This window comes from Pleurodeles waltl, chromosome 11 (genome assembly GCF_031143425.1).
Source record: "Pleurodeles waltl isolate 20211129_DDA chromosome 11, aPleWal1.hap1.20221129, whole genome shotgun sequence".
Classification (NCBI taxonomy): Eukaryota; Metazoa; Chordata; class Amphibia; order Caudata; family Salamandridae; genus Pleurodeles; species Pleurodeles waltl.
The window spans coordinates 214,921,784-214,945,234 of record NC_090450.1 but is presented as its reverse complement, the minus strand read 5'-3'; positions in this window follow the sequence as shown (position 1 = coordinate 214,945,234).

Here is a 23,451-nt window from a genome sequence, read left to right as displayed (position 1 = left end):
ACTTTTAGGCCCTCATTACGACCTTCAGACCGCCGGTCGCCCCGCTGCGGCCATTTGGAGATACCCGCTTGGCCGGCGGGTGGAAACCTAGTTTCCACCCGCCGGCCCAGCTGGGATCTCGGCTGCAACACAGGAGCCGGCTCCAAATGGAGCTGGCGGTGTTGCAGCTGTGCAACGGGTGCCGTTGCACCCGTTGAGCTTTTCACTGTCTGCTATGCAGACAGTGAAAAGCTGCACGGGGCCCTGTCAGGGGGCCCCTGCACTGCCCATGCCATTGACGTGGGCAGTGCAGGGGCCCCCATGACACCCGCGACTCCCCATACCGCCAGCCTTTTCCTGGCAGTTCAAACCGCCAGGAAAAGGCTGGCGGTAGGGGGACTCGTAATTCCCTGGGCAGTGCTGCTTCGCGGATTACTACCGGAGGTGCGAAGCGCCGCGGTCATAATGACCTGGGAAGCACCGCCATCCTGTTGGCGGTGCTTCCGTCATTACAGCCCTGGCAGTCTTGTACCGCCAGGGTTGTAGTGACCTCCTTAGAGTTCATCGCCCTGTGGTCTGTGTAACAGTCATCGATTTGAGGTGAAAGGATGCCATTGCATCTCCAGCACGTGCACAAAAAAACAAAATGACAACAATCTGACAGTGTAGAGACTACCTATATTCCAACTATACCACATCACCCCACCCACACCTGTCAAGGAGTGCCAAGTGGTTCCCTTATTAAAACAAAAACAGAACAACCCCATCACAACATATAGGCTCTAATTATGTAATTGATAGTAAGAAACACCAACCTCCGCGGAGAGGGCTGCCAAAAGACCGTCACCCCGGCTACCATCTGTCCGCCATACTATGACCACTGCCAGACTTCCGCCACAAGAAGGGTAGAAATCCGTGTTCATACTGGCGGATGGTGGTAAGGTGGCGCTGCTACCACCAGCACCGCCACGCCAGTAGACCACCACCAGCTGTATCATGACCTGTGATACGGCCTGGCGGTGTTCTGCTAGAGGACGCTGCTGGCAGTAGCAGCGCCCCTTCCCGTTCCCTGCCGGAAGACCACCTAGATGAAGGTAAGTTGGGCTTCCAACAGGGAAGGGGGGTGGGGGCGTTGTGTGTGTGTGGGGTTGTGTGCATGAATGTGTGAGTGTGTGCGTGAATGTGTCGGTGTGTGTAGGGTTGTTTGTGTGGGTGTATGCATGTGTGTGAACGAATGGTAATGTGAGTGTGAATGTGTGTACAAATGTGTGTGAGCATTTCTGGATGTATGCGTGTATGCCAGTGTGAGTGAGTGGGTGTATGTATGCGTGGTGCGTGTCTGCGGGTGTGTGCGTCTATGGGGGGTGAGGGGATCAGAAGGGGGGAGTGTGGATGGAGGGGGTTAGGGAGCATTAGGGGAGTGTTTGGGGTGTGTGTGAGCCACCTACAGTGAAATGAAAGAATTCCCTGTCACCGGTAAGGCCTACCGCCATGGTTTTCGTGGCATTGTCAACATCAAGAAAAAACATAGTGGTAGGCTGGTTCAAAATGCTGCCGGCGGTACTATAGCGGCAGGTGGAGGTCTGAGTGGAGAAGTGCCGGGTTGTCTGAAGCCAACCTGCCAGTCTCATAATGTGCCAGTATGTACCACCAGCCTGTTTGCGGTACTGCCGCCACATTACCACTCAAAGGCAGGTTCATAATGACCCCCATAGTGTGGGTATCAACCATTGAGGGGTGGCAACGCATCAGCGGGTGGTCCACCTGTCGCATAGTTAGGCATGAACAGTGTATCCATTGTTGAGCAGTCTTGAGATCCGGCCAGCCAACACTGTGCACCTAGGGGGGAGATAATTAGGAGAAGGGCCATGATGCACATGCAACAAGCATGACCCACATCCAGCAGGGTAGAAATGTTGTAGCCCTTCAGAGAGCTGGGCTGTAGTTATGTCTCCAAAAACATGTCATGGCTGGATGTCCCAGGGGTATGTGATGGGGATTGGTGTGGCGATGAGTGGGCTGAACGTGATTTCTCCTTTGTGTGTTTCTTGCAAAAGTCAAGTACCTCAACCAGCTTATCGAAGAGACATGTCTTGCCCTGGACATCGACACAGAGTCTGCTGTGATAGATCATGCCATATCGGAAACCCAGATTCAAAGGGCTGCCTTAGCATCCTGAAACTTCTGTCTGGCCTCTTACACTGCCACAGTGAAGTCTGGGTAGATGGGAATTGTGGCTCCTTGATATTGCAAAGGAGTGTTTTCTCAGGACAGGCGGAGTGCCATGTCACGGTCCCTGTAGTTTAGAACACGTGCAAAAATCGGTCAAGGGGGAGCTCCCGGCACAGGTTGTGCCATGAGCTATCTTTACGTACATTCCACCACGAACATGGAGGTACAGCTAGCATGGTCAAACAACTCCATGAGCAGGCATTCAACAAAGAGGTCAATGTGCCCTGTATTTGTTGTTTCAGCCACTCCCAGAATATGAATATTGTTGCATCTGCCCCTAGCATTGTGGTCCTCATTTTTTAGGGTGACAGTGCGCAGGTGGGATTCCAGTACCTCCAAACTCTTGGCCATTCTGGCAGCAGTTTCCTCTGTTCTTGATATTCGGTCCTCTGTGTGTGCCCGTCGCATATCATGCTGGTCAAGTCACTCCCCCATCCGATCAAGATGGCTAGCTATTGTGTCACAACCTTACATTGATGGCCTTGAAAACGGCACATAACTCCATCATTATAGCAGTGGCACTGATGGATATAGCAGAGTCCTCGACCCCTCAGGCCTTTGTCTCAGACATTGTGGGTGCGCTATGTTGAGGTGTTTGTTTCTGCTTGTCAAATGCAAGCTTCTGCTGTTTAGGATCTCCTTTACCCATCACTTGTTAAGTATAAAGGGGTGTAAGCGCCAGGACTGCAAGGGGGTTGCCAATGTCAGGGGTTAATGCTCCTCCACCGACACAAGGTTTGAAGGGGTGGCATGCAATACCAGTTTACAAGGCCTGCCATCCCAGAACCAACTATTTTGCCCACACTTCCAGTAGTTTTGAGGTGTGAGTTTGCAGAGCATTGGGGGTCATATGCCACACTGGGCCGACTCTGGGAAGGCCGCTAAAGCCCCCAGGCCCAACCTGCCACGAACCGCATCAGGCCGTCTGTACCAGCGTGGTCCACATCAGCTGACAGGGAAATGAGGGTTGAATCCGTCAGGCAGGCTACAGTGTGGCTGTTCCTCCAAAATGTCCCAATCTCTAGAGCCGCATCCCCTCAGGGGGGAGCGATGATCAAAATGTTAATTATTGTTTTATTTTTCAAGGGGGCAGGGCCATGGGGGATGACATGCAGAGAAGGGATGGGGTATCCCCCCTCAGTGCGCATGTGGGCTTGGCTGGCCATCTCAGGATGGCCCAACCCACAGGTGCACTGAGCTCTCTCCAAAACGAGCTGTGTTGCTGGATTGGAGACAGCAGTCACAGGCTTCCAGACTGCCTGAGAGCGGAAATCCAGGGCGCTCAGGTCAATCCTTACGTATCTCATGTTGCTAGCAGCATGAGAGCAGGTTTAGGATTGGCTGCAGGACAGGTGAGGAGCCTGTGCTGTGCCTGCAGTAAGTGGAGCCAGAAGAGCGGCAATGCGGCAGGTGCCTGGTAAGTTTTTTTACATTTCTATTTTAATTGACTGTTTTGTGTCCCCAACACTGCCAAGTTGCCCTGACAGCAGCCACCCTTGTCTTTAACCCCTCCCGACACACATCAACACCCCCTCCATTTGGGACAATCCTGATAGAGTTAAGATGATTCAGGTAAGGAGCTCGGGGAAAGGGGGAGCTGTCGGGATATGGGTTTAGGGGCAAGTCTCTGCTTTGATATAGCCAGACAGAGACTGGCCTGTGAAAAGGGGCTACTGATTCATTTTATTCTCCAGCAGTAAAGAGGGCGGAAAATGTCTTTCCACTCCAGCAAGAGCCTACTCTGCGCAACCCTCTCCTGCTTCCATAGACAAGTATGTAAAGAAAAGTTCTAAGAGATGGTGGTAAGTGGGAAGAGGCAAAGCAGATGGGACAGTTCCTTGAGAGATGCTAAACGTTGAATCCATAGCTTCACACCTTGTGTTATAAAGTTACATGAAGCTGTACATACCTTGGCATAAATATTCCAACACAAACTATGATGTAAATCATTTTGTAATAGCAGAAGTATGAATAGGATAACTGGTTAAAGATGTGTGATAAAATAGGATTACAGTACACTTAAGGTTTACTCTTTTACTTATTTTGTTTGCTGTGTTAATAATAATCATGGCAACAACTATTTCTCATGTTGTAAGTAGGAGAATAGCTCTTAATTTTCTGTTATAAAATACCAGTACTTATGTGTGTTTAGAGGTTTCAAGGTTTAAAGCAGCTATCCAGCTTTCTCCAACCATGGAAGGTTCTCTTAGATGTTTGTCCAACACACCTTTTCTCACATGAGCATAACTCTGTAGGTGAGGTGAGAGACACTTGCCAGATTCACTTTTGTCTAAAGAGGTTGCAGTTTCTTGTTTGGGCTATGGAAACCCAGCAAGTGTTACCCCAAATAACTTAATGGAACATAGCATGCATTCAACATGAAGCCTCTAAGGAACCAGTACCCTACGTTTGCCACACACAAAAATGTATTCAAAGAAGGAATTTTAAATCCTCATCGGAAAGAAAATTGTTTAAACAATGTGTGTAATTGTGTAACAATTACAAACATCATACCACCAAACAAATATCAGAGTCTTTCAAGCAATAACTGGAGACACAGAAAATTAGATATAGACAGATGTGGACATTCATGAGAATGTGTTCCCTGTACTTATTGTACATTTGAATGCTAGGGGATTTCCACTTGTGGTGGGCACGGAGTGAAATCCGCCCCTGGAGAAATGGTCCATATTTACAAAGATATCAAACATTTCTTCTTTCTCCTTGCACTGGTGCACCAATGCAGGCACCCTAGCACCATAGTGCAAGGATGCCTGTTTTACAGGTAGGATTGTTTTTTGTGCAGCAATGGACACATTCCTATACAAAAACAATCCTTGGAGGCATTTTCCTCTTTCTATGTGTGCTGTAGAATGCAGCACAGGTAGAAAGAGGATTTGCAGAGGAGAAATAAAAATATTTCTCCTCAGTACATCACACTATTGAAGGGGTAGCATTTTGACACATTCTCAGGTTTACCAGCGTAAATAAATCTGGGAATGCTCCAAAATCTTTAGGTGGATGCATAGGAACGTCCATGCTCCACCCATGGAACGCCTCCCAGCTTGAAATCTAATGTAACGCAATGCAAGCAGCTGTGCTCTGTTAGATTTCTTTACAAAGCCCCTCTTGTGTGGCTTTGCAAAGATTACTGAATATTTTGCATTGTCCTTACAACGCCTTGTGTGACGCAAAGACAACACAAAGGCTTTTGTAAATCTGGCCCTATGTGTACAACAAAGAGGCACATAGGTGATTAGCACAACTTATACATCTGTGTAAGCTTAAGTATACCTGCCAATGATCAACACACTATTAAAGCCATAAGGGGGGTTACTCTGAAAAACGGAATTAAATTCTATTTTGGATCACTAGAATGTCAGTCAACTAGAAGTAGTGTACACTCATTTAACACCTCAAAAACATGATAATGGATATGAGCCTTCCAGTGGGTGTGGTATCCAGTCCCCAACAGTGTGAATCATGGGGAAGCATATTCCCAACCTTATATACTGCTCCTTATGGTATATTTACAGTGGTGTTACCTGAGGTGCTAAAACAGACTAAAAAAGAACATGAGTTTCTCCAACTGTGCATCTTGGGATGAAATTATTATGGAGTTCTGACACTGTCAAAAAAGTAGTTTTGAGAACCATAGAAAGTGTGCAGCACTTTCGGGGATACACGTAAATTATGCTAGTACTCCACAATATCAATAGGAAATGAAGGGGTCAAAATGTGTCAATTAAGTTTGCCTCAATGGGAAGGGATACAATGGGAAACAAAGTAGCAAAAATCTCAATAAAAACACAGCTTGAGAATTCAACAAATCAGAAAGAAACGAAACAAGTGACTGAAAGTCTACAGTGATTCCATCAGGGAGATAATTTAAAAACCCAGGGTGGTATTCGTGAGAACATTCAGGACCTGATTCAGGAAGGTAAACTTACACTTTTTCTTTAAGTGTATGCATTTCTTTTTGTATTCACAAACTAGAGCTGTTAGTAAGTTTGTGACTGCAGAGACTCACCAGAGAAATCTGCATGTGAAAAGACAGGAGAGGTCTATCATTTTATGTACAGAGCTCTCTACCCCAACTGCGAGTCTCTGCAGTCATAAAATACTATTAACTCCTAGCTTGTGAAAACATATATAACCATAAAATTACACAAAAGTGTAAATTTACCTTTGTGAGTCAGGCCCACAGCACAGAGATGGAAAAACATGGAGCATATATTTTGAAAAACAGGGATGAAATAAGGGTTGCAAAGCAATATTAATCATCTGATCACGAATCTCATTTTGATTAAGAATTTTGAGATGAGACCTGATCTGCATAAGAGTGCCTATACTTCCCATGGTCTTAGCAAAGGGCAAATGCATTAGTTGACACTTTTACCAGTTGGGGACAGGTGAAACCAAAGGTACAACACGAAACAAAGGGGCATATTTATACTCTGTTTGCGCCGCATGTGCGTCAATTTTTTTTACGCACAATCGGCGCAAACCCTGCCCCATATTTATACTTTGACGTCCGACCCTCAGGCGTCAAAATTCCACCATGTGCGTCATTTTTTGGAAGGGGGAATCAGCCTTGCGTTAATTATATGCAAGGTAGGCGTTCCCTTCCAAAAAATGACTTTAAGGTGTGCCCCATATTTATACTCTGACATCATTTTGACGCACAGGAGGGGGTGGGCCTTAAAAAACGACGCACAGCCTGATGGGCGCCGTTTTTTAACGCCTGGGTCAGGGCAGGCGTTAAGGGACCTGTGGGCTCGGAAGGAGCCCAGAGGTGCCCTCCCCTGCCCCCAGGGACACCCCCTGCCACCCTTGGCCACCCCAGGAGGACTCCCAAGGATGGAGGGACCCATCCCAGGGAAGTAAAGGTAAGTGCGGGTAAGTATTTTTTTCAGATTTTTTTTTGTGGCATAGGGGGGCCTGATTTGGGCCCCCCTACATGCCACTATGCCCAATGACCAAGGGGGCATGACTCCTGTCTTTGCTAAGACAGGAGTCATGTCAATGGATGTTGGGCGTAAAAAAAATGGCGCAAATCCGGTTTGAGGCCTGAATTTTGCCTCAGACCTGACTTGCCCCATTTTTTGACGCACAACCCCCATTTTCCCATACGCCAGCGCTGCCTTGTGTGAGTCATTTTTTGGGACACACACCAGTCCGCAGCGCCGGCTAACGTCATTCCATAAATAAGATGCCCGCATGGCGCGTTGGAATGGCGTTAGCCGGCGGTAAAATTTTTGACGCACAACTGCGTTGGCGCAGTTGTGCGGCAAAAAGTATAAATATGGGCCAAAGTCTTTCAAAAGAGGAACGTAGCAGCTACAAAGGGACAGGATGCTCCCCAGAAAGAGGATCTTTTTGAAGAAAGGAAAGCAGGCAACAGCCGTTCTACAAAGTGCAATCGCTCGCTTGAGACTGAAACTGCTCCGGAAAATGAAATAGCCTACGGATATTCAGGTTGACAGTATAAGCTACTGGTACAGCTCTGTAGATGGCAAGGGGTTAGAGTCTTTAATATATATACAACAACAATGTGCACAAGGGGAATCACTTTAAAGTAATAAAATAAATCATTTGATATCTTCAAAAAATCACAAAACAGTTAAGGAAAGAACCAATAAACAAGTGGACAATTAGAAGAACTTTTCATGTGAAGTTCAAACAAAACTTATTGACCAGTGACAAATGATCTAATTCAAAAGAAGCGCACAGTGTAGAAAGTGAACACAGGTGCTAGTAGTACAAGAGATGCGTAGCCCAAACACGATCAGCAGGAAGAAAACAGTTACACATGTTACAAATTAAAATGCTGGGTATTCAAGTATTCATAGAATTCATACCCTCGCATTTACCTAAATTCGTATTGTCTTTGTTGCCACCTACATCAATGGCATTTCACCTAGACATACATTAGCAGGTCATCATTACGATGAGGGAAGGTTTGCTGAGCACCAGAAGTGTCTTTGAAACTTTGGTCATACAATGACTGTCTATGAATTATTTTGCATGAGGTGCTAAATGAATGAGTGAATCACTCTGTTGGCCTGTATGTAAGAAGGTGAAGGGCAAGGCTCAAGCAGGTAATGAGTTATCTAAGATATAAAGCACCATGGGCTGTTTTACACAAGTACCCTGGTGGTGCAACAGGCACGTGTTCCCACGGTGTGCCCCCCCCCCCAGGGTACTTTGGTGGTATAGAAGAGACCACAGAGGCTTGTACGCCCCTTCTGTAATACCGATAGTGCTGGCGCACATGTAGCGCCAGTGCTCTCTTCAGAGAGTATTTCCTCATTTGCATGGGTGTGTGACCTCATACAAATGAAGGAATCTCTTTTCCTTTGTGTTCACTACATATAATGAAGGTGGGCGCAAAGACAAAGTATCCATCAAGAGTTGCACTGGCAGTGTGCCCTAAAAAGTTGGTGCGCTGTCAGTGCATCCCTTAAGACATCCCTCTGGAAGGGACAAATGGGGTCCGATAGAACCACGCACCCCCAAAGACATACCACTGCAAGCAGGTGCAGTCACTTTCTGCACCCGCCTGCAAGTGGATCTCCTCTCTAAAATGCAGGCGGGTGCTGCAGGCACAGTGAAACACGGAATGGCTGATTAAAGGGGCTGCTCCATGTGCACTGCCCCCTGGACAGTCTCAAGTTCATGGCTGCCCCTAGGGCAGTGCATTAACTCTAATTAAGTGAAATGTTTATGTTTCCACCAAACGCACATGAAGAGTGTGCCTGATACATATATAGCAAAAGGGAATTGCCCCCCGAGATGTATAATTAGTACTTCTTTAGGAGAGACGTTTATACTGTGAGTCTTATCGTCCTCATTGCCCATGCCACTTAAGGGCCAATATGCCAATAAAGGGGCAGCGCAAGTGGTTCCAAAGCAATTCGAAATATATTTCTTTGTGTGATTAACCTCATGTTCATTAACAATATGCAATGAAACCAGAAGCAAAAACAGGCTTGAAACTAATTCTCACTGAATATCAATATTATAAAATAATAAAAAAATTCCATCGAGAACATCCACATGTTTCTAATTTTAAAACCAGACCGATCTTGGAAATTGGTTTTGGACTTCAGACCTGAACCAACATTGTAAAACATATAAAGATCAAGGTACACACAGTGCTGGATTAATGACACACATCACAAGCAAAAAACATAAAAGTGCAACAGATATAGCAAACTGTTCTTTCATTGAAAGGATAGCCCTTGAATCCTGCAATTGACTTTGTTCACATTCAGGATACACAATATGGATTTATTCAATTATTAAAAGCATTATATAAAATATTTGCTATGATCTTCTGAGCTTCTATTATGGACTACTGCAGGAAGACACTAGTGTAGATTCCTCTGTAGCTCCTTCAACATGCAGGCATAATAGTGACATACTTTCATAAGTGGCTACAAAGAGACCTTAAAGTTGTTTTTCTTTTAAATGTGATCTCTTTAAGATATGAATTTGCCAGATAAGGAAAATGACTCACATGAGAGTTCCTAGAGAAATGCATATTCTCTAGCCACCAAATACACATAAAAGTTTATGATAATTTATTGGATGTTTACATTTTGGCTCAACCTATCTCCTGTATTATGTAAAGAGAGTAAAACCACTAATTCATCTATTAACCCGGACATCCACTGGTAAGGAAAGAAAGGATGAACACACTAAGGGCCTGAATCACAAAGGTGAACTTACATGTTATGACTTCAGAGTATCCCCACATAAAAAGATAGGCGGCCTAAATGCAGGGACCCCACAGTCATAAAGATACTATTTGTAAGATGCATTTGTGAATAGCAAGCAATTGTACATTTACCTTTGTGAATCAGGCTCAAAGTTACTTAAAGAACCAGAGAAAGATATAGTGGTTTCTACATATTTACAGACAAGAAAAACAAATGCAGGTTGGTGATCAGGTTAGTTTTGAGTCAGGCTGAAGTTATATAAACAGAATATAATGAAAGAGAAATAGCACCAATTGCTTGCAAATCAGATTCCTACTTGACTGAAGAGAAGCATTTTTCTCAGTGCTATGCAAATAGCCATCATTAAAGAATGACAAACAACAATTGGAAAAAGGTTGTCATAATGTCACCTATACTCACTTCAACAGAAGCAATGAATGCTAGTATTGAAAATCCTAGGACCTTACAAGTTAGGTGATAAATTCAGATATTCAGTTCGAGTGTGACCTAACATTGAACACCCAAGAGTTTCTCCCGTATCACCAAGTAATATCCATATCTTCGTAAGCAAGGCCATCATGTGAGTACCTTTTCTGTATTCTACACAAAAGAATCTGTACAACCTACAGTGAGTACAAAACACTGATTGTCATCCGTTCTGCTTGACAGTGGCAGGACTATTTGAAGACACACAATTTAAAATAAAACATGCATACATGAAGCATTGCGGATTTCATATCAGACACTGCAGAATTAAATACACTTATTTTAGTTTCGCAAAAGACTAATCATTCGGTTACCTCACGAATTGTTTCTGACATAGATATTTGGGTACAGGATTACAGTGTTGATTTAACAATTCGGCATGTAAAATGATTATAACGACTCGTGTGAAAATGCTAAGAGAAAATCAGTTCTGGGTATGGACAACTATCTCCAAAAGACAGCTCTCAATGTTAAATAGTTGATACCGTACCCTGGCCTACCAGATTGAGGAAATTAACTCAAAGTGCAATTCTGCTGATGACTGTGCTGCTAAATCTGCAATGCTGAAAAATAAAGTAGGGGTGTTAATCTGTTCATAAACGAAAATCGACCCAGAAACAACCTCAGTAACTGAAGCATCACATAATACTGAAGCCACCTCCACCGGTTTGCCACTGAAATACAGTTATTTCCTGGGCCCCTTAAAATGATAGTACCAGGAGTGGGAGAGCAAGAAATTTCAAATTCATACATTTTATCTTAATAAATTAAGTGGGGTAGGTCTAGCTCTCACAGGTATTTCAGTGCCCTTGAAAATACTGCATGACTATTACTGGTGACAGTCAACGCCAACAATAGTCCAGCAATGTAGGAAAGTACCATCTTTCTTGGCATGTTACCCCCAATTTCTGCCTGATGTCAGTGTGTTTTGATTGTGTCACTGGGATCCTGCAAGTCAGGACCCAGTGCTTATGGTTTGTTCCCTGCATGTCAGTGTGTTTTACTGTTTTCTAAATTGTCACTGGAGTCCTGCTAATCAGAACTCCAGTGCTCATGCTCTCTCTGTTTCTAAATTTGTCACTATAGTCTAGTGACTCCATGTTTCACTCCAAAGTGGCATAATGACTCCCCTTATAAGTCCCTAGTATATGGTACCTAGGTACCCACGGCATTGGGATTCCAGGAGATCCATATGGGCTGCAGCATTTCTTTTGCCACCCATGAGGTGCTCATACAAACACTTCTTCAGGACCGCCATTGCAGCCTGAGTGAAATAGTATAAGCACTATTTCACAGCCATTTTCACTGCACCAGGTCAATTATAAGTCACCTATATATCTAACCATCAGACCCTAAAGGCTAGATGCATAGTACCTGTGTGTAAGGGGACCCCTGCCCTAGCAGAGGTGCCCCCGCGTTGTCCAGGCCCATTTTCCCCGACTTTGTGAGTGTGGGGACACCATTATAAGCGTGCACAACATATAGGTAAATACATACATGTAGCTTCACAATGGTAACCCCTAATATGGTCATGTGAGGTGTCTAGGAATTGGAAATTTTACCCCCAAATCTGATTCTGGTATTGGGGGGCAATTCCATGCACCCTGGGGGCTCCACCATGGACCCCAAGTAATGCCAAACCAACTCTCTGAGGTTTCCACTGCAGCCCCAGCTGCTGCCATCTCACAATCAAGCTTCGGCCCTCCTGGGGCTGAGCAGCTCAATCCCAGGAAGGAAGACAATGCATTTCCTTTAGGAGAGGGGTGTTACACCCTCTCCCTTTGGAAATAGGTGTTACAGGCATAGAAGGAGTATCCTCCATGGACCTCTGGAAATGCTTTGAAGGGCACAAACGGTGACCTCCTTGCATAACCCAGTCTACACCAGATCAGGGACCCCCAATCCCTGTTCTGGCGCAAAATTGGTCAAAGGAAAGGGGAGTTACTATTACCACCCTAGGGGAGGTGCCAGAAATCCTCCAGAGTGTCCCTGGATTCTGTCATCTTATTTTCGGGATGGTCAGGGAACTCTGGGAACAAATGAGTGGCCAGTGGCAGCAGATGATGTCAGAGACCCCTCCTGATAGTTGCTTACTTGGTTAGGGGACCAATCCCCCTCTCAGAGCTATTTAGGGTCTCTCCTCTGGGTGTTTCCTCAGATTTGGTTTCCAAGACTCCAGCAGGACTCCTCTGCAACCTTTGCTTCACCTTCTACCATCGAATCAACTGCAGAACTGCTCCAGGAACTCTGCAACTGAAACAAAGTATCCAAGATGGCTACTGCAACTCTGTAACTCCAGCTCCTGCCAGCAACTGCAACAGTTTTCAGGTCATACACACTCCGAGGACTGCCTGTCTTCATCCTGCATCAGAAGGACCGAAGGAATCTCCCGTGGAGTGACGGAATCACTTATCTGCTTTAGTAGGCACCTCTCTGCAGTGATGACCAGTCATCTGGGTCCCCTCTCCTGACAACAAGCGTGGCTACTGGAACACAGGTGGTGGACAGAAGTGACCCTGACTGTCCAAAGGTCCAGCTGTCCAAATTTGGTGGAGGTAAGAGCTTGCCTCCCCGAGCCAGACAGTACCCCTGGGCACCATGTGTTTTCCGGCTCCCAGAGCTTCTGTGTGCTACTCTAAGAAATCCTTTATGCACAGTGTAGCCCAGGTCCCTAGCACTCTATCCCGCGACACTCAGCTCCCTGAGTTGTTCTCCGGCGGCATGGGATCCCTTTGTGTAATGCTGTGACAAACGTGATTTGCAACTCCTTTGTCCCAATGTCCTGAGACTCCTGGCGGTGCTGCCTGGTCTTCTGAGGTCTTGCTGAATTGCTGAGAGCCCTCTCTGTCTTTTCAGTCCAAGTTGAGACCCCCAGGTCCCTCCTGGGTCCAGGTAGCACCTCTTCCCACCAAACATGTCTTTAACGTGAGCTAAGGCTTGTTGGTGGAATCCGATGATGAAAACCTGCCTGCATCCATCTACTCGATGAGGAACATCTCTTGCACCAAGCAGGAAGCCATAGCTGTCCTCTTTGGTTCATCTCTGACTTTTTCCAACCGGAGAATCCATTTTTGCAACTTCATTTGGGTTAGCAGGGGCTCCTGTTACTCCTGGACTCTTCAGCTGTTCTCTTCACAGGTCTTCAGGTCCAGGAATCCATCATTGGTGTCTTGCAGTCTTGCTTGGTTTTTGCATAATCCCTTAATACAACTTCTAGTGTGTTCTGAGGAAACTTGCTGTACTTTACACCTGTTTTCCTGGACTCTGTGGTATCAAATCAGATCAAATCATATACATTTATAAAGCGCGCTACTCACCTGTGCGGGTCTCAAGGCGCTAGGGGGAAGGGGGGTTTACTGCTGCTCGAAAAGCCAGGTTTTGAGGAGTCTCCGGAATGCGGAGTGGTCCTGGGTGGTCCTGAGGCTGGTGGGGAGGGTGTTCCAGGTCTTGGCTGCCAGGAAGGAGAAGGACCTCCCACCTGCTGTTTAGCGGCGGATGCGAGGGACGGCAGCGAGCGCGAGGCCAGAGGAACGGAGGAGACGGGTGGGTGCGTAGAAGCTGAGGCGATGGTTGAGGTATTCCGGTCCCTTGTTGTGGAAGGCTTTGTGTGCGTGGGTGAGAAGTCGGAAGGTGATCCTTTTGCTGACTGGGAGCCAATGCAGGTGTCTCAGGTGTGCGGAGATGTGGCTGTTGCGGGGAATGTCGAGGATGAGGCGGGCCGAGGCGTTTTGAATACGTTGCAGGCGTTTTTGGAGTTTGGCGGTGGTCCCAGCATAGAGGATGTTGCCGTAGTCCAGGCGGCTCGTGACGAGGGCGTGGGTCACGGTTTTTCTAGTGTCGGCAGGGATCCAGTGGAAGATCTTGCGGAGCATGCGGAGGGTGAGGAAGCAGGCGGAGGACACGGCGTTGACTTGCTTGGTCATGGTGAGAAGAGGGTCCAAGATGAAGCCGAGGTTGCGGGCGTGGTCTGCGGGGGTCGGTGCGGTGCCGAGGGCCATGGGACACCAGGAGTCGTCCCAAGCGGACGGGGTGTTGCCGAGGATGAGGACTTCCGTTTTGTCAGAGTTCAGCTTTAGGCGGCTGAGCCTCATCCAATCTGCGACATCCTTCATGCCCTCTTGTAGGTTGGTCTTGGCGCTGGCAGGGTCCTTGGTGAGGGAGAGTATAAGTTGGGTGTCGTCGGCGTAGGAGGTGATGATGATGTCGTGATTGCGTACGATGTCGGCGAGGGGGCTCATGTAGACATTGAAGAGTGTCGGGCTGAGCGATGAGTCTTGAGGTACGCCGCAGATGATTTCGGTGGGGTCTGAGCGAAACGGTGGGAGGTAAACTCTTTGAGATCGGTTTGAGAGGAAGGAGACGATCCAGTCCAGGGCCTGGCCTTGGATCCCGGTGGAGCGGAGGCGGGTTATTAGGGTGCGGTGACAGACGGTGTCGAAGGCAGCCGAGAGGTTGAGGAGGATGAGGGCGACTGTTTCACTGCTGTCCATCAGGGTTCTGATGTCGTCTGTGACTGAGATGAGGGCGGTTTCAGTGCTGTGGTTGGTTCGGAATCCGGTTTGTGAAGGGTCGAGCAGGTTGTTGTCTTCCAGGAAGGTGGTCTGCTGTTTGTTGACGGTCTTCTCTATTACCTTGGCGGGGAAGGGGAGGAGAGAGATGGGGCGGAAGTTTTTCAGGTCGCTCGGGTCAGCCGTAGGTTTCTTTAGTAGGGTGTTGACTTCGGCGTGTTTCCAGCATTCGGGGAAGGTAGCAGAAGAAAATGAAGAGTTGATGACGGCCCGGAGGTGTGGGGTGATGATGTCGTCGGCTTTATTGAAGATGAAGTGAGGGCAGGGGTCCGATGGGGTGCCGGAGTGGATAGAGTTCATGGTGGTTTTGGTTTCTTCAGTGTTGATGTGGGTCCAGTCGTTGAGGGTGATGGTCGGGGTGTGGGTTCGGTGATGCTTGGTTGGGTCTGGTGTCCTAAGCTGTCGTGGAGGTCGCTGATCTTGCGATGGAAGAAGGTGGCGAGGGAGTTGCACAAGTCTTGTGAGGTTGTGACGGCGTTAGACTTGGCGTTGGGGTTGGAGAACTCTTTGACGATGCTAAAAAGTTCTCTGCTGTTGTGGCTGTTTTTGTCCAGTCTGTCGGTGGAAAAGTTCCTTTTGGCAGCGCGGATCAGGTGGTGGTGTTCGCGGGTTGCGTTTTTGAGGGCGGTCATGTTGTCGGCGGTGTGGTCCTTGCGCCAGGCCTTCTCGAGGGTGCGACAAGTTTTCTCCGATTCTTTGAGGGTGTCAGAGAACCAGAGACGTTTTTTGGTGATGGCCTGTTGATGCGTGCGTCTGAGGGGAGCAAGGTTGTCTGCGCAGTTGGAGATCCAGTTCGAGAGGCTGAGGGCTGCGTCGTTGGGGTCGGTGGTGAGGGAGGGTTGGTTGACGGCGAGTGCGGAGAAGAGTTGCTCTTCGGGGATTTTGTTCCACTGTCGACGAGGGATGGGTTGAGTGCGGAGGTGGCGGGTCTTGCGTCGGAATGTGAAATGGACACAGCTGTGGTCGGTCCAGTGTAGAGCGGAGGTGTGGCTGAAGAAGACTTGTTTGTTGGCGGAGAAGATAGGGTCAAGCGTGTGTCCGGCGATGTGGGTGGCGGTGTTCACCAGTTGCTTGAGGCCGAGGTTGGCGAGGTTGTCGAGCAGGGCGGAGGTGTTGGGGTCATTGTTTTGTTCCAGATGGAAGTTGAGGTCGCCTAGGAGGATGTAGTCCGGCGAGGCGAGGGCGTGCGGGGAGATGAAGTCGGCGATGGAGTCGCTGAAAGGGGCACGCGGTCCGGGAGGATGGTAGACGAGGGATCCTCTGAGGGTGGTCCTGGGGTCGGTGCGAATCTGAAAATGCAGATGTTTAGCGGCGAGAGGGGTGTCTTCGGTGGAGGTGGTGACGCTGATGGAGTCTTTGAAGACGATGGCGATACCTCCTCCTTCTTGGTTGGAGCAGTCTTTTCTGGAGATCTTGTAGCCTTCGGGGACGGCAGTGGCGATGTCTGGGGCAGAAGAGGCGTTCATCCAGGTCTCCGTGATGAAGGCGACGTCCGGTGCTGTGGAGTCCAGGAGGTCCCAGAGTTCAATGGTGTGCTTGTGGACAGAACATGCGTTGACCAGGATGCACTTGAGGTGGCTGATGTTGTGTGGGCTGGTGGTCGTGGTAGTTGCGTGGTGGAAGATGCGTTTGCAGGAGTTGCAGGCGAACGGTCCATGGGTGCGTTTGGGGTGAGCTTAGAAGCAGGTGTTGGAGCGCCCTGGGTTGAGGGCGTGGAGGGTGGTGGGGTCGTAGCGGATCGGCGGGGCCTGGGAGAGCTGGGGACCAGGGGTCGTGGCACTGGGCGCGGGGCAGGTGCGGACGGGTGCAGACGGGCTTGCGGCCGCCATAAGAGGGAGGAGGGGGGGAGGGGTCAGCTGGGGGCGAATGGGAGCTGGGGGGCAGGGGCGTGCAGGAGGACGCGGGGGGAAAGCGCGAGGGAGGGGGGGACAGGTAGAGTGAGAAGAGCTGGGGGAGGGGGGTTTAAGGGTGGAGGGGGGTGAGTGTTAGGAGGTTAAGGAGATTAGGGAGAGAGATAGGAGTAGGGTTGGGAAGATAGGGGAGGGGGGTTGTAGAGGTGGGTGAGAGGTAGAGATAGGTACAAGAGGGGGTGGCGGGAAAGGGGGGAGAGATAGAGAAATAGATAGATGGAGAAATAGGTGGAGAGATAGAAAAATAGGTAGATAGGAGGAGGTGGTGAGTGAGGGAGTTAGATAGTGAGATAGAGAGATAGGTAGATTGGTAGATAGGAGGAGTGAGGGAGGCAGATAGCGAACGGGGTAGATAGGGGTGGTAGAGAGGGGGAGGCGAGTGAGGGAGGGGGATGAGGCAGGAGGGCAGAAGATGGAGGACGGAGAAAGCAGAAGAACAGAAGACAGAAGAACAGAAGAACAGAAGAACAGAAGATCACAGAAGAAGATACAGAAGACGAAGAAGCAGAGGACAGAAGATCACAGAAGAAGATACAGAAGACGAAGAACAGAAGGCAGAAGACAACAGAAGAAGATGAAGAAGAAGAAAGGCGACAGGAGAGGCTGAGAAGCACACAGAAGAAGAGAGAAGACGGGGAAAAGAAGAGTACAGAACAAGATTACAGAAGAGGAGCGAGGAGGAAGAACAGAGAAGAAGACAAGAAGCAGGAGCAGGAGAGAGGGTGAGTAGCGCGGGGCAGGGCGAGGGGTTGGGAGGTGGGGGTACTTACTGCGAGGTGGGTCTCAGGAACCTGGAGGAGCTGGAGGAGCTGCAGTGGCAGGGGGAGCGACCTACCCTTGGGTCAAGGGTCGCTAACACTGTCGCGCAGCAGCCGCCGTAAGAGGGAGGAGGGGGGAGGGGTCAGCTGGGGGCGAATGGGAGCTGGGGGGTGGGGGCGTGCAGGAGGTCGCGGCGGGAGAGCGCGAGGGAGGGGGGACAGGTAGAGTGAGAAGAGCTGGGGGAGGGGGGTTTAATGGTGGAGGGGGGTGAGTGTTAGGAGGTTTAGGAGATTAGGGAGAGAGATAGGAGTAGGGTTGGGAAGATAGGGGAGGGGGGGTTGTAGAGGTGGGTGAGGGTGAGAGGTAGAGTGAGAGAATAGGAAGATAGGTAACAGAGGGGGTGGCGGGAAGGGGGGAGAGATAGAGAAATAGATAGATGGAGAAATAGGTGGAGAGATAGAAAAATAGGTAGATAGGAGGAGGTGGTGAGTGAGGGAGTTAGATAGTGAGATAGAGAGATAGGTAGATTGGTAGATAGGAGGAGTGAGGGAGGCAGATAGCGAACAGGGTAGATAGGGGTTGTAGAGAGGGGGAGGCGAGTGAGGGAGGGGGATGAGGCAGGAGCAGGAGGGCAGGCGCGAGAAGAAACAGAAGACGGAGGACGGAGAAAGCAGAAGAACAGAAGACAGAAGAACAGAAGAACAGAAGAACAGAAGATCACAGAAGAAGATACAGAAGACGAAGAAGCAGAGGACAGAAGATCACAGAAGAAGATACAGAAGATGAAGAACAGAAGGCAGAAGACCACAGAAGAAGATGAAGAAGAAGAGAGGCAACAGGAGAGGCTGAGAAGCACACAGAAGAAGAGAGAAGACGGGGAAAAGAAGAGTACAGAAGAAGATTACAGAAGAGGAGCGAGGAGGAAGAACAGAGAGGAAGACAAGAAGAAGGAGCAGGAGAGAGGGTGAGTAGCGCGGGGCAGGGTGAGGGGTTGGGAGGTGGGGGGTACTTACTGCGAGGTGGGTCTCAGGAACCTGGAGGAGCTGGAGGAGCTGCAGCGGCAGGGGGAGCGACCTACCCTTGGGTCAAGGGTCGCTACCACTGTCGCGCAGCGGCCGCCATAAGAGGGAGGAGGGGGGGAGGGGTCAGCTGGGGGCGAATGGGAGCTGGGGGCGGGGGCGTGCAGGAGGTCGCGGCAGGAAAACGCGAGGGAGGGGGGGCAGGTAGAGTGAGAAGAGCTGGGGAGGGGGGTTTAAGGGTGGAGGGGGGGTGAGTGTTAGGAGGTTTAGGAGATTAGGGAGAGAGATAGGAGTAGGGTTGGGAAGATAGGGGAGGAGGGGTTGTAGAGGTGGGTGAGAGTGAGAGGTAGAGTGAGAGGATAGGAAGATAGGTAACAGAGGGGGTGGCGGGAAGGGGGGGAGAGATAGAGAAATAGATAGATGGAGAAATAGGTGGAGAGATAGAAAAATAGATAGATAGGAGGAGGTGGTGAGTGAGGGAGTTAGATAGTGAGATAGAGAGATAGGTAGATTGGTAGATAGGAGGAGTGAGGGAGGCAGATAGCAAACGGGGTAGATAGGGGTGGTAGAGAGGGGGAGGAGAGTGAGGGAGGGGGATGAGGCAGGAGCAGGAGGGCAGGCGCGAGAAGAAACAGAAGACGGAGGACGGAGAAAGGTGAAGAACAGAAGAACAGAAGATCACAGAAGAAGATGCAGAAGAAGAGAGGCGACAGGAGAGGCTGAGAAGCACACAGAAGAAGAGAGAAGACGGGGAAAAGAAGAGTACAGAAGAAGATTACAGAAGAGGAGCGAGAAGGAAGAACAGAGAGGAAGACAAGAAGCAGGAGCAGGAGAGAGGGTGAGTAGCGCGGGGCAGGGCGAGGGGTTGGGAGGTGGGGGGTACTTACTGCGAGGTGGGTCTCAGGAACCTGGAGGAGCTGGAGGAGCTGCAGCGGCAGTTGGAGCGACCTACCCTTGGGTCAAGGGTCGCTACCACTGTCGTGCAGCGGCCACCATAAGAGGGAGGAGGGGGGGAGGGGTCAGCTGGGGGTGAATGGGAGCTGGGGGGCGGGGGCGTGCAGGAGGACGCGGGGGGAAAGTGCGAGGGAGGGGGGACAGGTAGAGTGAGAAGAGCTGAGGGAGGGGGGTTTAAGGGTGGAGGGGGGTGAGTGTTAGGAGGTTTAGGAGATTAGGGAGAGAGAGGAGTAGGGTTGGGAAGATAGGGGAGGGGGTTGTAGAGTTGGGTGAGGGTGAGAGGTAGAGTGAGAGGATAGGAAGATAGGTAACAGAGGGGGTGGTGGGAAGGGGGAGAGATAGAGAAATAGATAGATGGAGAAATAGGTGGAGAGATAGAAAAATAGGTAGATAGGAGGAGGTGGTGAGTGAGGGAGTTAGATAGTGAGATAGAGAGATAGGTAGATTGGTAGATAGGAGGAGTGAGGGAGACAGATAGCGAACGGGGTAGATAGGGGTGGCAGAGAGGGGGAGTCGAGTGAGGGAGGGGGATGTGGCAGGAGCAGGAGGACAGGCGCAAGAAGAAACAGAAGACAGAGGACGGAGAAAGCAGAAGAACAGAAGACAGAAGAACTGAAGAACAGAAGATCACAGAAGAAGATACAGAAGACGAGGAAGCAGAGGACAGACGATCACAGAAGAAGATACAGAAGACAAACAACAGAAGGCAGAAGACCACAGAAGAAGATGAAGAAGAAGAGAGGCGACAGGGAAAAGAAGAGTACAGAAGAAGATTACAGAAGAGGAGCGAGGAGGAAGAACAGAGAGGAAGACAATAAGCAGGAGCAGGAGAGAGGGTGAGTAGCGCGGGGCAGGGCGAGGGGTTGGGAGGTGGGGGGTACTTACTGCGAGGTGGGTCTCAGGAACCTGGAGGAGCTGGAGGAGCTGCAGCGGCAGGGGGAGCGACCTACCCTTGGGTCACTTTACTTACCTTTGGTGTTTTCTTACACTCCCAGTGTCCCTCTACACACTACTCTTGCCTAGGTGGGAAACCGACATTCGCATTATACTATTTAAGTATATGGTTTGTGTTCCCCCCAGGCCCATTGTACCCTATGGTGATTTTCACTATTTTCACTATTTTTTAACTGTTTCCTTACCTGATTTTAGTTACTAGTGTATATTTTGTATATAATACTTACATGGGAGTATAGCCTCTAAGATATTTTGGACCTTGTGTCACTAAAATAAAGTAAAGTTCTGTTTGGTAACACTGAGTATGGTCTTTCCTGTGTGTGAGTACTGTGTGACTATAGTGGTATTGCAAGAGCTTTGCATGTCTCCTAGTTCAGCCTTGGCTGCTCTGCCTACAGCTACCTCTAGACAGCCTGGCTTCTAGACACTGCCTACACTTCAATATAAGGGATAACTGGACCTGGTCTAAGGTGTAAGTACCTTAGGTACCCGCTACAAAGCAGGCCAGGCTTCTACAAGCAGTATTTACTACAGTGCAAGATCTGCCAGTACAAAAACATCTACTTTTACCCCTCTTAGGGAAGAAATTCAACCATTTGAAATAATTTACCTTGATCATATTTGCCAGTTACAGCAAAAACAATCTAAATATGTATTTGTTGGACATTTTTGCTTGTGCAGGATCATCCCCAATCTTTTTGCCTCCTGCCTCCTATTTTTCTGACCTGTTGCTGTTGGAATTTGAACTCTGAGCACTTTACTGCTGCTAACCAGTGCTAAAGTGCATATACTCTCTGTGTAAATTGTATTGTTGATTGGTTTATCCATGAATTGCATATTTGAGTTACTACTAAGTCCCTAGTAAAGTGCACTAGAGGTGCCAGGGCCTGTAAATCAAATGGTACTAGTGGGCCTGCAGCACTGGTTGTGCCACCCATATGAGTAGCTCTGTAATCATGTCTCAGACCTGCCACTGCAGTGTCTGTGTGTGCAGTTTTAACTTTAAATTCGACTTGCCACGTGTACCCACTTGCCAGGCCTAAACTGTCCTAGGTAGCCCCAAGGGCAGGGTGCAGTGTATGGTTAAGGTAGGATATATAGGCGCTCATTACAGCCCTGGTGTTCAGTGAAGAAGTGGCGGCAATACCGCAAAGAAGCCAGCGGTAAACAAATTGGAATTACAAGCATGGCGGTGACCGCCATGCAAAACCGCCACTTCTCCACTTCGACCGCCAGGGTGGTAAAGACCGCTGGGCTGGAGTCTTCGTTCTCCGGCCCGGCAGCCATTACTACACTGCAGGCGGCATCACTACCCCGCATACCGCCATGGATTTCGTGGGGTTCTGTACCACCACGAAATCCATGGCGGTAGGCACTATCAATGCCAGGGAATTTGTTCCCTGGCACTGATATGGTCTCCCCCAACTGCCTACGCAGAGTCTTCCCCCCAAACTCACAATACCCCACCACCTCCCAAAGGTGGTAAAACCCCCTCCCCACCCCTCCAACATTGACACACACAGCCGTACACGCACACTTACACTACAACTACACATACATGCACACAACCATGCACACATACACGCACACATACACACAGACATACACAGACAGACATGCACACATTTTCCAAACACACAACACCCCCGCATGCATACACACACTCACACACCTCCTTCACACACTCACACGCACACCCAAATGCATGCACACAACACACAATGCCCCCCACCCCTCTCCCCTAATGGACGATCACCTTACCTGGTCCGGTGATCCTCCGGAAGGGAACGGGATCCATGGGGGCTGTTCAGCCGCCGGCTCCCCTTCACTAGAACACCGCCACACCGAATCATGGGACGTGGTTCGGTGGGCAGTGTTCTGATAACGTGGCGGTGGAGGTGGAACAGGCTCCACTTCACTGCCGACTGCCAGAATGGCTGCTGGCAGCTCTCTGTCCAAAAAAGGGCAGAGGGCTGCCAGCAGTCATGATAAGCTCTGCAGAAAACCGCCTGCACTGGTGGTCTTCAGCACGGCGGTACCTCGGCCGTCTTGCTTAAAGACCGCCGAGGTTGAAATGAGGCCCATAGTAATGGGTTTTATATGTCCTGACAGTGGAATATGGCTAACTTCATTTTTCACTGTTGCAAGGCCTGTCCCTCTCGTAGGTTAACATGGTGGCTACCTTTAAATCTGATTAAAGTGTAGATTCCCTTTGGGAGTAAATGGACATATGGAGTTTGGGGTCTCTGAGCTCACAATTTAAAAATACATATTTTAGTTAAGTTGATTTTAAGATTGTGTGTTTGAAAATGACACTTTTAGAAAGTGAGCATTTTCTTGCTTATACCATTTCTGTGACTCTGTCTGTTTGTGGATTTGCTGTCTGGGTCAGTTTGACAGATGGGTTGGTTGCACCTCACACTAGACAGTGACACAAAGAGAGCTGGGGTGTAGTCTGCATTTCCTGATGAGCCATCTGTGCTAGAAGGGAGGGGAGGAGTGGTCACTTACACCCGAAAGGGCTGTGCCTGTCCTCACACAATGCAGTCTTCGACCCCCTGGTGAGTGTCTGGGTCCTGGCCTGGGCAAGGCAGGATTTCACATTCAAAAGAGACATTACTTTGATGTAGGCCTACTTCAAAGGAGAAATTGGGTATAAGAAGGGCACCCAAAACCACATACTTTAGAGCACTTCTGGAAACAAGAGGAACCTCTGCCTGGAGAAGAGCTGAAGAGCTGAGGAAGAAGAGCTGCCTTGCCTGTGACTGTGCTTCGTGGAGCTATCCTGCAGATGGTGCTTCTGCCAGAGTAAGAGGGCAAAAACTGGACTTTGTGGGCCTTCCATCTTGTGAAGAAATCTCCATGG